The sequence below is a fragment of the Callospermophilus lateralis genome, chromosome 9 (assembly GCF_048772815.1).
Source record: "Callospermophilus lateralis isolate mCalLat2 chromosome 9, mCalLat2.hap1, whole genome shotgun sequence".
Lineage (NCBI taxonomy): Eukaryota > Metazoa > Chordata > Mammalia > Rodentia > Sciuridae > Callospermophilus > Callospermophilus lateralis.
In genome coordinates this window covers 84476585-84489969 of record NC_135313.1, presented here as the reverse complement: position 1 = coordinate 84489969, position 13385 = coordinate 84476585, and the positions used below count along the sequence as shown (strand labels likewise).

Genomic DNA, 13385 nt, shown 5'->3' with positions numbered 1-13385 from the left:
GGGACCCACATGGCCTAGTCATCTACTATTTCTCTGACATTGTCCCCTGTGCTCAATTCTTGATCACTCCACTGGAGTCACACTGAACTCCCTGTAGTTATACAATCATGCCAGTACTCATTCACAGCTTTTGTACTTGGTATTCCCTCTGCCTGGAGATGTGTCCCCCACTGCTAGATTCACATGACAAACAAGTCTATAATTTTATACTTCCTCAGCTTGCATGTTCCATTTCTCTGCATTCATTTTGGTAATGATTACTATCTCATAGATACTCCAATTATCTCTCTCCTTTTTAACAAATACATAATATATAAGTGTTTTCCCATAATCCTTGTACTGGGGATTGAACCCAGGGGTGCTCCACTACTGTGCTACATCGATGCCCATTTTATATTTTGAGATAGAGTCTCACTAAGTTGCCTAGATTGGCCTCACACTTGTGATCTTCCTGTCTCAGTCTCCCTGGTTGCTGGAATTACAAATGTGCACTACCATATTCAGCAATGTATAGTCTTAAAAACTATAAAGACTCTTAGGGATAATATAAAAAGTAGCATGAACTGAAAAAAGCAGAAATTCTTCCTCACAGCTCAGGGAAGTCCAAGATTTTAGTATCAGCAGATTCTATGTTGGATGGGGGTCTTCTTTCTCATGGATGCCTTATGGATGCAGGTTCACATGGTAGAAGGGGTGGGCTAGCTCTCTAGGATCTCTTTAATAATGGCAATAATCCAACTCATGAGCCTCTACCTAAATGGCCTGTTCATATCCAAAGTCCCCTTTTCCTCATACCATTACCCTGGAGAGTAGGATTTCAACATAAGAAATTTAGGGGAATGCAAACATTCAATCCATAACAACAGTATATCTAAAACATACTAATTTCCAATAAACAAATTCTTGCCTTCAGATTAAAGCTTTTGCTAATGCTGGGCATCCACTTGGGAGTAGAGCACAGCCCTTCTCTCTCTTTCATCTTTGTCACAGGGAACCTACATCTTTCTCAGGGAAGCCAATCTCTCTTCCCTTTTCTACTCTTCTTGAGCGTCTAAATGATATCATCTATCCAGAGGGCCCAGAAACTTCAGTTCTTCACCCTAATTGCCGCAGCCCGGCTGGTTGGGCAAAATAACCAGGGGGTGAGGAGCAACTTGTGTAGATTGATACAGCAGGAGTAGGAGCCATTTATTGTAGGAAAGGAGTGGTAATTATACATTCCACACAGCTTATCTAATTAACATAAACTGGATACAGCAGTCAACCAATAAGGAATCTCCACACTTAATGGCTCGCTGGCGTTACTTCACAAACCACTCCCTCTGGCATTTTGCCAGGTGTCATCTTGACTTGTTTACAGACCCTAACATTTCTCTGGCAAAATGCCAGGCGCCATCCTGACTTGTTTACAAACTCTAACACCTAATAATACACAAAAACATATACAATGTAAGTAAATACTTGAGCCACAACAACCAATAAGTTTACTTGTTGTGATCAAGTAGGGAAAACAACTCAGTTTGAGGAAATTCTCTGGACTATGTATCTGTTCTAGAGGGGTTGCTGGAACATACTGCTTGCCCGCATTTTATTTTGCTAAGTTTTGTCAGTTTCCAATCCCATAAGCAGGGAATAATAGAGTTTTCTCGACATACATTCTCATCCAGACTTTTTAACCAGTACAAAAGGATCTGACTTAACTTGTTTTACTGTGATTACTGTAGTTTGTTCATCTCTTAATATACTGGTTGGATATTAGAGCATTTTCCTTTTTGTGAATTATTTATTCAATTCATTTGCATTTTTCCCAATTAGCCTACCTCTTGTTTTTAATTAATCTTTTGAAAATATAGGTATTATCTTCCAGCTTCTTATTTTTCTGTAATCTTTGTGTAGGATGTTATACACTTAACAAAATTATTTGATTACTGGGTAGTCAAATCTTTATATTTTTGCTCAAAGAATACTGTTTATGAAAGCTCCATTTTGCAATTTTTTAAAAAATTTTATTATATCAGCCAGCATCAAAGTTTTACCTTCAAAACTTTAGGTTTTAACTCACATTAGGTCCATCTTTGCAAGTGGTCTAATGTTGAGATCCAAGTATATTTTCCTATGTTTAATGAGTCTGGCTTGCCAACACCATATTGTAAAGCAATCTGTTCTTTTTTATTCATCTTTGATGCCTTCTTTATCATGTATTAAGTTATCAAATAAATATCTTTTTTCTGAGATTCTCCTGAGCTCACATTAATTTTTTTTTAATACTGTGGTTTTGGAATATGTATCTAATAGAGAAAGTCAACAGTCTTTGCTCTTTTTTCCCTTCAAAAAGAACTCAAGTATTCTTAGCTATTATATTGAAATTCTGGAATGAGCTTGTTCATTCTTCAAAAATATCTAGTTGGAATTAAAACTGGGATTTTATTGGACTTTTTTATAGATAATTGGGGCAAAATGATATATACCCATTGTTTTATATCTATGAAGATAGCATATTTCTGTTTATACTGTGTTTCTTTTAATTTCTTTGATATAGACTTATAATTGAGAAAACTTTTTGAGAACATGATTTTGTATAACTTTCAGGAATCACTTGTATCTGTTAAGTCTAGCACTCTTGTCAGGGAAGAGGCAAAACGGAATTCCAGAAGTGAAACTTTTCTCACTATTATTACTTAGAGTTTTGCTGGAGAACAAGTGGTTAGGAACAGCACAATAATTTACAATAGGGCTCTGAGGTCAGAGCCTTTGGGTTTGATTCCTCACTCTGCTCTTTACTAATTTGGGCAATAAACTAACCTCAGTTTCCTCATGTGTAAAAAAGAGTATAATAATATTGACTAGTTCACAAAGATGTTGTGAAGATTAAAGGGCAGAAAAAACATAAAGTCCTTAGTACAATGCTTGGCTTACAGCAAATATTCAATAAACACTGACAACTGTAAAGAGTGAACATACACAGCCACAGGTGTCAAAGCACTAACCCAGAGCCTGCATCATAGAGAGTATCTTGTCTTCTGGAGATCAAACCCAAGTACATCATTGCCTAAGTGGCTCACCTCCCACGCTGTGGACAAAGTATACTTTTTCTACATTTTGTATCTGATATTGGCACCTGTTTAGGAAAAAAGGCCTAATTTATATCCCTTGTGAGTCTGACTGTAATTTACAAAGGTTTAAATCCATTAGGACATACTAAATTTTTCTGATGTTCTTTAGACGGCATCTGCACTTTCCAGCTCATGCTAATACAACTGTCTACAATTATTAGTGATGTACAAAATGTTTAAATCTATTTATTTTTAAAAAGGCCCTGGAATGGAGGGCCTTTTTTTTTCCATCTCTATGCGCCATTATATGGATAAACAAACTGAATTTTGGAAAACTTAAGTGACCTGACCAAGTTTCAGCAGAGTCAGAATTGAGACTTGAATTCAGATCTCACTTTTACTATCAAGGTCTTTCCATTTTCTCAGTGTTAAGGAACATTCAGTAAAAAGTTTTTGGACTGTAAATATCCTGTAAATAATGATTGATTGTAAATTCAATAGTCAATCTGAATGATTTTAGAAAGAATAGTCCTAGATGTGAGGAGACAAATAGTAATTAACAGTTAAAAAAAAATGAGTCCTAGCTGAATGTGGAGGCCCATGCCTCTAATCCCAGTGACTTAGGAGCTAAAGCAAGAGGATAGCAAGTTTGAGGCCAGCCTCAGCAATTTAGTGAAGCTCTCAGCAACAGCAAGACTCTGTCTCAAAAAAAAAAAAAAAAAAAAAATTAAAAGACCTGGAAATGTAGCTCAGTGGTTAAGCATCCCTGGGTTCAATCTCTAGTACAAAAAAAAAAAAAAAAAAAATCCCTAGAGAAATTAGATAAACTATCAGGGAATGTCATCCTTAACTTGGGTTATATACATTAGCTATATTTTCAAAGCTTATTTTTTTGTGTGCCAAACATTTCATACCACTGTGTTCTATTATATCACTTTTTGGTCTTAATTTGTTTGTATAACAAGAGATTGGAATATATCTTTTTTTGTCTATTTGGAAGAAAAACTTCCTTTTGTGAATATCCTGTAAATCTCACAAAACCAACCAAGCTTGGAAATCCAGGAGCTTATTTCTTGAACTTCATGGCTCAGTAAAGATGCATGTCCTATTGCTATTTCTCATGTCTTGGTTTGGTTGAAGTTTGACATAGGAGGGCACATAGCAGTTTACCAAAATGATAGCCTTTAGAACCTTTGTTTTATTTTTCTTTTTAAGTCAGACCACACAAAGAATTATTCATCTAGATCAAAAAATCTTCACACTTTTCAGAACTGCTTAGGAAACTGCCAGGGAGAGCACAGCAGTGTGAGAACCACAGTCAGCATATGCCACAGCATGTGCCTCTTGAGCACCTTTCTTCCCTCTAGAGATGCTCAGAGTAGTGCATGGCTCTGGGCCCTTTCTCAGAAATTTCAATGCAACCTGCCCAAGGCCTCAAGAGCTTGGTGACTGGAAGGGCTCTTTGTGGGTTCATCCATGAGTGAGACAAAAGCACCAGCTGGGTGAATCAGAAGTGACTTCTTGGTTTCCCAAGTCAATATGCAACACCTCTGGATAGCATTGGAACAGGCTAAGCTCACCGAGCACAGCAGAGACACCCTTTTGAAGCCCTTGCTAGAAGGCAGAGAAAGGGGAAGTTTCCTCAGCGTTTAGCAACCTGTTTCTCCCCACTGTTAACCTTTTAATCACACATTTCCCCCATTAACTGAAACTTGATGAAACATACATAAATGTGGAATGTCTTGAAGTCAACAATTGCATTGAAAAATAATGATATTGTTGACTATACAAGGCAATTTCTTCAAATCAAGTAATAATGTGATGTGTGTGGTTAACCGGATCAACCCAGGAAGTGGTTTTATTTAAGTTTTGTGCTCACCCCTAACCCCCGCCCTTTTTTTTTTTTTTGCAGTACTGAAATTAAGCAGCAGCCAACATAGGCCTACTCTTAAGACATGTGACTTTACTGTTTTCCGTTTTTGTTCAGTCATTAACTGTTAGGAGTTGATGGCAGTTTTAATAACAAGTCATCACTGAAAAAAGGTAAGTAAGTTTTAAATTTATATTATTCATGGAATTTAAGCTTGAAAAATGTGTGGCAGAGTCTCCTGTATCTTGGTGTGAACATATAAACAGTTTTACAAAATGTTATGCTTTTACCTGTTATTAAAACATCCGCCTGTTTCCTTTGGTGTAGAAAAGCATGTTCTTTTCATATTTGTAGCTATCAAATTCTAAAGTCCTTTACCAAAAATATTATACTATGATCATTCACTGAGACTTTAGACTAAAATATTAAATACATAGTACAGTATAGTTTAGTTGGAAGGTGCTTTTAAAAATAACTTCTAGAAAAAACTGTGGGATTATGTATCTTTTGACTGTTTTATAAAAGTTTGTATTATTTAAGATCCACATATGAGAGAGAAAAAGGCATTTCATAACAACAATAAACAAAACATCTTAAATTTCAGTGTGAAAGTTACCGGCCTTAAAACATTGTATTAAAGGCAGCACTAAAAGTCCTTTTAAAAAGATTCTTAAATATGGACCATATTAAATCACCATTGAAAAGCAAGTTTTAGAATACAAAAAATATTCTATCTCATGATGATTGATTTTTTTCCCTAAATTTTATTTATGACCTATGGTAAATGTAGGGCAGTTTTCTAATTCATAAACAAAACTTTGTGTTTGAAAGAGACGTCACAGCCAATTTCACTGAAGAGTTTACTTCTGGAAAGAAGCAAACTAGAGATGTACTTTTGTTTTTAAAAGTAATTATATAATTTCCCTTATTTGAGATATTAAAAAATAATGAACCTTAGAAATTTAGAGGATTTGTTAATCATGAAATAGCAAAATTTTTATTTTAATTGAGTATTTGTTTTATGAAATATTTTATGTGCTGTATGTGCAGAAACATCTAAATATTGCCAATTTAAAGGGAAAATGCCTCAAATGAATTTGAATATAGATTTTGAAAAGAATTTTAATAAAAGCCCAAGATATAATCCAATCCTCCCTAATATTATTTTTATTGTGCTGTTAGATGGAAGAAATGATGGCCCCACAACACTGATATTTTTGTATTATTAAAAAATGGCTATAGGATAGATAAGTCACAACAGTTTCTTTTTTTTTTATTGTCTTCTATTGAAAGACACATATAAATGTTTTTTGACATGGTCAATTTAGTAGGAAATTATTAGGCATACTAGCACACTCCATTTTAAGAACTCTTCAATTGTCAATACTGAAGATAGCTACTTGTTGACTATTCAAATGCTTATGGAAAAATAGAGATTAGGACATAGTGTCCAACACTGATTTTGATTGCTAGAGTATTAGAAAACCCTGGTAATATGTATTTGCTTTGATATTCTGATTAGAATTTCAATTTGTTGCATTTCCTCACAGTGGAAAGCACTATTTGAATCTGTCTTCAATATTGCGGTTCTGAACCTCTGCATCTATAGAAGCTGTATAATTCAGATAATTTTGGTTGATATGTTATTACTTTATTTCATTGTATTATGAAAGAACATCACATGAATAAACACATGTGGTATTTACACATTATAAGAATGAATATCTTGATAATCATCTGACATGAACAAAAAGTCCACAAAGTTCTTAAAACTGTTAATACTTTTAAGAACCAAATTGTTTGTAAAAATAAGTATTTCCTAAAGAAATTATAATATATATATATATTAAAAAATAGGGCATAAAATTAGGGATAAATTAAATTGCTTGGAATGGATTTATTTTATTTAGAAAGCAATGATTGGGGTAACAGGTAAACTATGATATTTTCTGAATTGTTTTAAATACAAGTGGTAAATAATCTCCTGAGTGTTCAGATGTAATCTTAACCCCATAAGTCCCAAGTTTGTAATTCTATTAATATTTCAGTGACACAGGCTTATTGAAATGGTTTGAAAGTCATAATCTAGAACTTGTATATTATTAAATTAATATTAATTAACACAATAACATTAATATTAGCATATTGATTATCAGTATCCTATAATTTAATATTAATTAATATTGCATTATAATACAGTTATATTTTTATATAATAATATTTATATATTATAATTATATATTACATATTATATTATAGTATATATAATAATTTATATTATATAATAATATTTTATATTATGTGCTATATTTAAGTCATTGGTGTTCCATATCTGGACTGATGAGACAAAATGGGTTAAGACTGTCAACAAAAATGAGTTACTGTAGATTATTAGATCATAATACTTTTAGATGGGTAAAAAGGAACCAAGTATTGGGGAAATAAAACAATAGAGAACAATTTCAATTGGAAAGTCATTTTAAAGCTGATTTGTTAAAAGAATATCAAGCTTTTGCTAGCATTCAGCAAGACTCAAAAAGGAGAAAGCCTGTCTGTGATATTTGTGCTTGTGCCTGTCTTCAGTGCTCTGTGTAGAGCTGCCTGCACTATGCCTGGTTTAGAGGGCCACAACTTTGGTACTTTGGAGTGTAAACCCAGTTTGCTCCTTCTATTCCACTCCTATTGCCTTTAAAATGCGCTTGTCTCATCTTCCAGCATTTTGGAAATTTGATACAAACAACCCACTCTCACCGAAGGCTGTAGAGCCTTGGCATCCTTGCCAGGCCTTGCCTTATGTTCCCAGTAGAATTTCAACAATTTCCCTTAGCAGACAGGACACAAATTATGGATTAAACTCCAGCATTTTAGTTTCTTTTTTTTAATATTTATTTTTTAGTTGTAATTGGACACAATACCTTTATATTATTGATTTATATGTAGTGCTGAGGATCGAACCCATGGCCCTGCATGTGCCAGGCAAGCACTGTATCGATGAGCCACAACCCCAGCCATCCCACCACCCCCCGCATTTTAGTTTCAAGAGAAGACTCTGATGCCATGGCAAATAGTGGAGGAGAGATATTTTGTGATAGTTTTTGTGTGTGTGTGTGTGTGTGTGTGTACCAGGGATTGAACTCAGGAGTACTCAACCACTGAGCCACATCCCCAGCCCTATTTAGTATTTTATTTAGAGACAGGATCTCACTGAGTTTCTTAGTGCCTCGCTTTTGCTGAGGCTGGCTTTGAACTCTGATTCTCCTACCTCAGCTTCCAAGCCACTGGGATTACAGGTGTGCACCACCTCACCCAGCTGTTAGTGTTTTATCATCATTGGATCTGCCTGTAGTATTTAAAGAGAGTTGAGAGTGTCTCCACAAAGGACTTAACAGAGATGTTTACATTTCTCTAACATATTCCTGAAGAAACATAAACTTTCATATTGCAGGTGAAAAATAATTGCACCACACTTTGAATTTAGATATTTGAATTTTTGATATTATTTTTAATGTTTTAAATTTTTGGATATTTACACTTTGAAAATATTTAACATTATCAATTATTTTATAGTTTTATTTTTAAAGTCATGTAATACCCTGAATTTAACTCTTTAGATGCCAGAAGCATATTTCTATAACTTAAAAATTAGTGATATATGACTAGACTTGGGAATGCATTTGTAAGTGTTCTAAATTTCAGCTTACAGTAGGCTAAAGCTTTTCATTTTCAGGTAATAGAAAATGAATTAAAACTGGCCTAGACAATAACAACGTTTCTTATTTTTGAGAAATCTTATTTTTGAGAAATTTTCCAGTTAAATGATGACAAACTCAGGAATGGCTCACACAGGTTATCAGGATTACGCCTCAATTTTTTTTTTGTTGTTGTTGTTGTTGTTCTTTTTCTTTTCACTGTGCTGTAAATTGTTTTGTCAGAACCTCCCACTGAGTTAACAAGGAGATTTTAGGTTTATGCCAGATCCTTTCAGTAAAATGTATCAAAAGAATGCCTTTTCCCATCACCACAGACCCTCAGATTCAGATCTGGTTGGATGAAGTTGAGTCACGTGACCAGAGCAGACCAATTGGTCTGGACTCAGACACCTCTGGTGACTAGCCTAGGTCACTTGTACTGACAGCACCTGCACTGTTGCTCAGGAACGTTTAGCTGAAAAGAGGGACTCACAAAGCAGAAATCAAAATGCTTTCCCAGAAGCTACATTCTCATGGGCAATAGCCACAGAACTGTACTACAGACCCACATATGGTCACAATTAAATGTATTACTTCCCAAATTCTTCAAATGCTGGGGACAAAAATACATTATTAGTTTAAAGGTAGGTCAGAAAAAAAACAACTGTTTCAATTAAAGTGAAATAAAAATATTTCTCAATAGCTACTCCCTATTTGAAAACCTCTTAAAATATCTGTCTTCTGAAAGTTTATAATCTTAAATAGGAAAATTATACTAATTATTATAATAAAGGTAAAATATAACAAGTACCATATAAAGATGCAATAATCTTCTATTAGGGTTCAAAAAGTTACATGTTTGTATTCCTGTTATTTACCAGCCCATAATCTAGACAGCTCTTTGGGTATTGTATCATTTGAGATTATCCTGCTGGGGAATTCAGGACAGTTTTGGAGAAAGCTTGGGTTACTTTTCAGAGAAATCTATCCCAAATGAGAGGAAGAAAATGTGTCAGAGTAAAAAACATGGAGTGTCAGAGAAGTTTGAAGAAAAGTGAATTGTCCATTAAATGAAAGTATGGTAATGGATGTAAGGTCAGATAGATGGTTTGAGGTCACGATAGAATCAACCTTCTGAGCAATTCTGACTCAAGGTTATAAGTAGCAACAGTGTTTTTAAGCAGAGGGTATATATAATTGTATGTCCACACTTTCATATTATGGTGGCTTACCTTGCACCAGGATTTATTTGCTTCTTCTACCAACCCTATTGTTAAGTTCCACACTCTTCCTGTTGCTCTGTAGAAATGGCTACACTTCATGAAGGGGAGGTATTCCTATCAGGACAGCCCCTGACTTTCCTGCCTACAGCCTGAAATGCTTGTTCTGACTGTAGTTGTAATGATGTTTTCCTTTTTAGGAATGCCTTTTGTTTGTTTTTAATTTGAAAATAGGTGATATAGTGAAATCATTAAAAATGAAAATTAAATTTATAAATAAAACTTTCAGAGAAAATCTTTCTCATATTTTCCTTTTTTTAAATCTATCGTATTCATCCCCAAATTAATCCAAAAGGCAACAATTTCTCACTTTTTTTATCCTCCACTCTGTCTTCATGCAAAGGGTACATATATGTGTTTATATATGTACATGTATATGTACACATGTGTCCTCCTTTAATATAGTCAAGGTAGCATGTTTACATGCACTTCTCCACTTTGATTTTTCTTCTTTTAGAAATACAGCTTGAAAATATTCTCATGGCAAAAATAAAAAACTATCTAATGCACTTTTGACACTTCTACAAAATATGTTATGTGGCTGTATCATACTTAATTTAATCAGTCTTTTATTAAGAGTTGTAGTCATGAGGATTTTCAGTTTTTATGTTAATTAATGAATATCTTCATGTAATCATGTACATATGAAAACATATGAATGGGATAAATTACCAGCAATGCTATTCATGAGACGGGATAGAATTATTTTGATAGTTGTCGCCAGACTATTTTTCATATTAGTTTTAGCCTTTTGAACTTCCACCAGCACTTGATGAGAAAGCTGTTAGAAGCTCAATAGCTTTTTCAACAGATTGGGTTGCCAAATTCTTCAGGTTTCATTAATTTGCAGAAAATTGTATCTCAATACAATTTTAGTTGGTATTTCTGCTGTTATAACTGAAGTTGGTTTTGTTTTTAAGAGATTAAAGGTGTTATTATTTTCTTCATAACAATGGATTCTGTCTTTACTTCATAACTGAGGACCAAAGTATTAGTGAAGTTTAAGACTTGGAGTGAGATGTCAAAGGATGTAAGGAAATAGGGATAGCATATGCAAAATAGTCCTTTTCTAAAGATTGAAGCAGGCAGTATCTAAAAGGAGGGATGCAATAGGAATATGCAAGTGAAGGAGGAGAATAAAATAATGCAAATAAAATGAATAAATCCAGAAACCCAACAGGTCTCAGAGGAGACTAAGACAGATGGGTGTAATCACTAGCTAAGGAGATAAATAACCTTAAACAGAAGGAAGAGCACTTTAATGAGTGTGAATATAGATGAATTAGATGTAGATAAGATGAAATTTGGAGAGGAAGTTGAGGGAATTCATGCTTCATAGTTTCTATCTTCACTGAAATAGTTGGAAAGTTCATCTGGTGACAGTATTTCCTAAAAGCCAGAAACTGGCCTTGTCAATAACATACAATACAATCGTGGGTTTTAAAACAGAATGTTTTTCTCTTTAAGTGGCATTGGCCCAATTAAATTCAACTCCACAAATAATTTTGAACTTCAAAAAAGTATACTGTATAGTGTTGATTACTTTATGTTCACAGAAAATCAGGGACACAAAGAATTAGGCATATTGTCCAGTCAGTGGAAAAAACAATTTTTTTTTCTGTTTTTGTGATACTAGGAATTGAACCCAGAGCCTTCTGCATGCTAGGCAAGAGCTCTGCCAATGGAAAAAATTTCTATGTAACCAAGAAATACACAGTAAAATAATTCAAATATGAATCTGTGCTTATAAATCCATTTCCACATAAATGTTATAGCACAAAGTCCCAAAGGTCTTCATTTTGCCAAATCTAATGACCACTTGTATGTCTTCACATTATCCACTGTGCTGCTTACAAATGTAACCTATCTGGATGATCTTTCTCTGTCTCTTTTGCTAACTCTTCCTCTCATCCAGCCCTCTAAATGCTAAACTTTCCTGAGGTCAATTGTGAGGCAGAAATGATCTTAACTGGTAGCAGAAATGATCTTAACTCTTCCTGTAACTTTATTTCTATGTGATCTTATTTAGTTTCACACTAAATACTATCCATACACTAATTAAATCTCAAGCTCCAACCTTTCTCAGCTCTAAAACTGTACGTACAATTGCCTGCTCATCATCTCTACTTGAATGTCTATGGGAAGTCAAAATAAGTGTATTTAAGAGAAAATAAGTTCATTACTGTCCACCTGCCCCTCTACCCAGCCTGATTCTTTACTTTTTTTCCTCTACTTCAGTTAATGTTACCTCTAGTCATCAGTCCTTTCAGGACTATCCTAAGCATTATACTTGATTCTACTCTTTCCTTCCCTTTCTATAGTCTAATCTCTACCCAATTTAGTAGCAATAAGAATATATTGCAAAATACAGCATTAGCTTCCATTATTCTGTGTACTTATCTTATCAATAATGGTTTTTGCTAAGTTGTACCTTTTTTGTTTCAGATTTTAAAATTATTTTAATTTTCTTTGTTGGTATAATGACTTTCCCCTAAAACTTGAGAAATTAATACCCTACAATATGTGACATTTTTTTTTTAAAGAGAGAGTGGGAGAGAGAGAGAGAATTTTTTTTTTAAAGAGAGAGTGGAGAGAGAGAGAGAGAGAGTGAGAGAGAATTTTTTAATATTTATTTTTTTTTAGTTTTTCGGCAGGCACAACATCTTTGTTTGTATATGGTGCTGAGGATTGAACCCGGGCCGCACGCACGCCAGGCAAGTATGCTACCGCTTGAGCCATATCCCCAGCCCAATATGTGACATTTTGATGACATTGAATTTTAGACAAAACTGCACTCACAAATTCACTCTCTGGTTGCAAAATAGGGAAATCATAGGAATATATGGAACAATATTGATTTGCACATATTTGAGTTAACTCAAAAAGGTTGAAGTGGTGGGAGATTCTACAACCTTTGATTAGGATGTTTTGGACCTAAAGGTGATTTTGTGCTGGAATTTTTTATTAAGTATAATTTGAGGGAAAGAAAACCATAAGTCTCAAAACCAGAAAATATTAACAAAAATATGGAAAAAATAGCAAAAACTTTTATATTATATCTTATGTACAATTTCTTTTTCTTTCAAATTGTTGCTATTATTTACATGAACCCATTTTTGTTGTATTCCTAAATTTTATATTCATAAAACGCTGATTGGATATCTTGAACTTTTAGTTAACAGCTGTATACTTCACAGGAATTAATTAGACATAGGAAAGGGGTAAATAAATGTCAAAATATCCTGAATTCAATTATTTTTTCATCGCCTGCCTCCATTACTGTTACTGCAGAATTCTTTTGGGCTCTCCTCCCTGCTTCTACATTTCCATAGTAGTCATCTCTAAGGATTATCCAGAGTAAACTCTTCAGACTTAGACCATATAACTCTCCTAAGGCTTTCCAAATGATTTTTCCTTATAATTCAAATTAAATCCAATCCCCTGTTTTGATTTGCAAGGCCCTTTGTATCTCATCATTTTGCTTTTGTTTTCC

The 13385-nt window shown here is 34.0% G+C and overlaps 1 protein-coding gene across 2 annotated transcripts in view; it reads left to right on the top strand.

Annotated features, from left to right (window-relative positions):
* Positions 1 to 5044: 5044 nt before the first annotated feature.
* Arhgap15 (Rho GTPase activating protein 15) overlaps positions 5045 to 13385 on the top strand; it is a 599265-nt gene continuing 590924 nt past the window's right edge. For both annotated transcript variants that reach the window (XM_076866113.2, XM_076866112.2), the window contains exon 1: positions 5045 to 5096. The gene's annotated coding sequence lies outside the window, so the exon portion shown is untranslated. The remainder of the gene's footprint in view (positions 5097 to 13385) is intronic.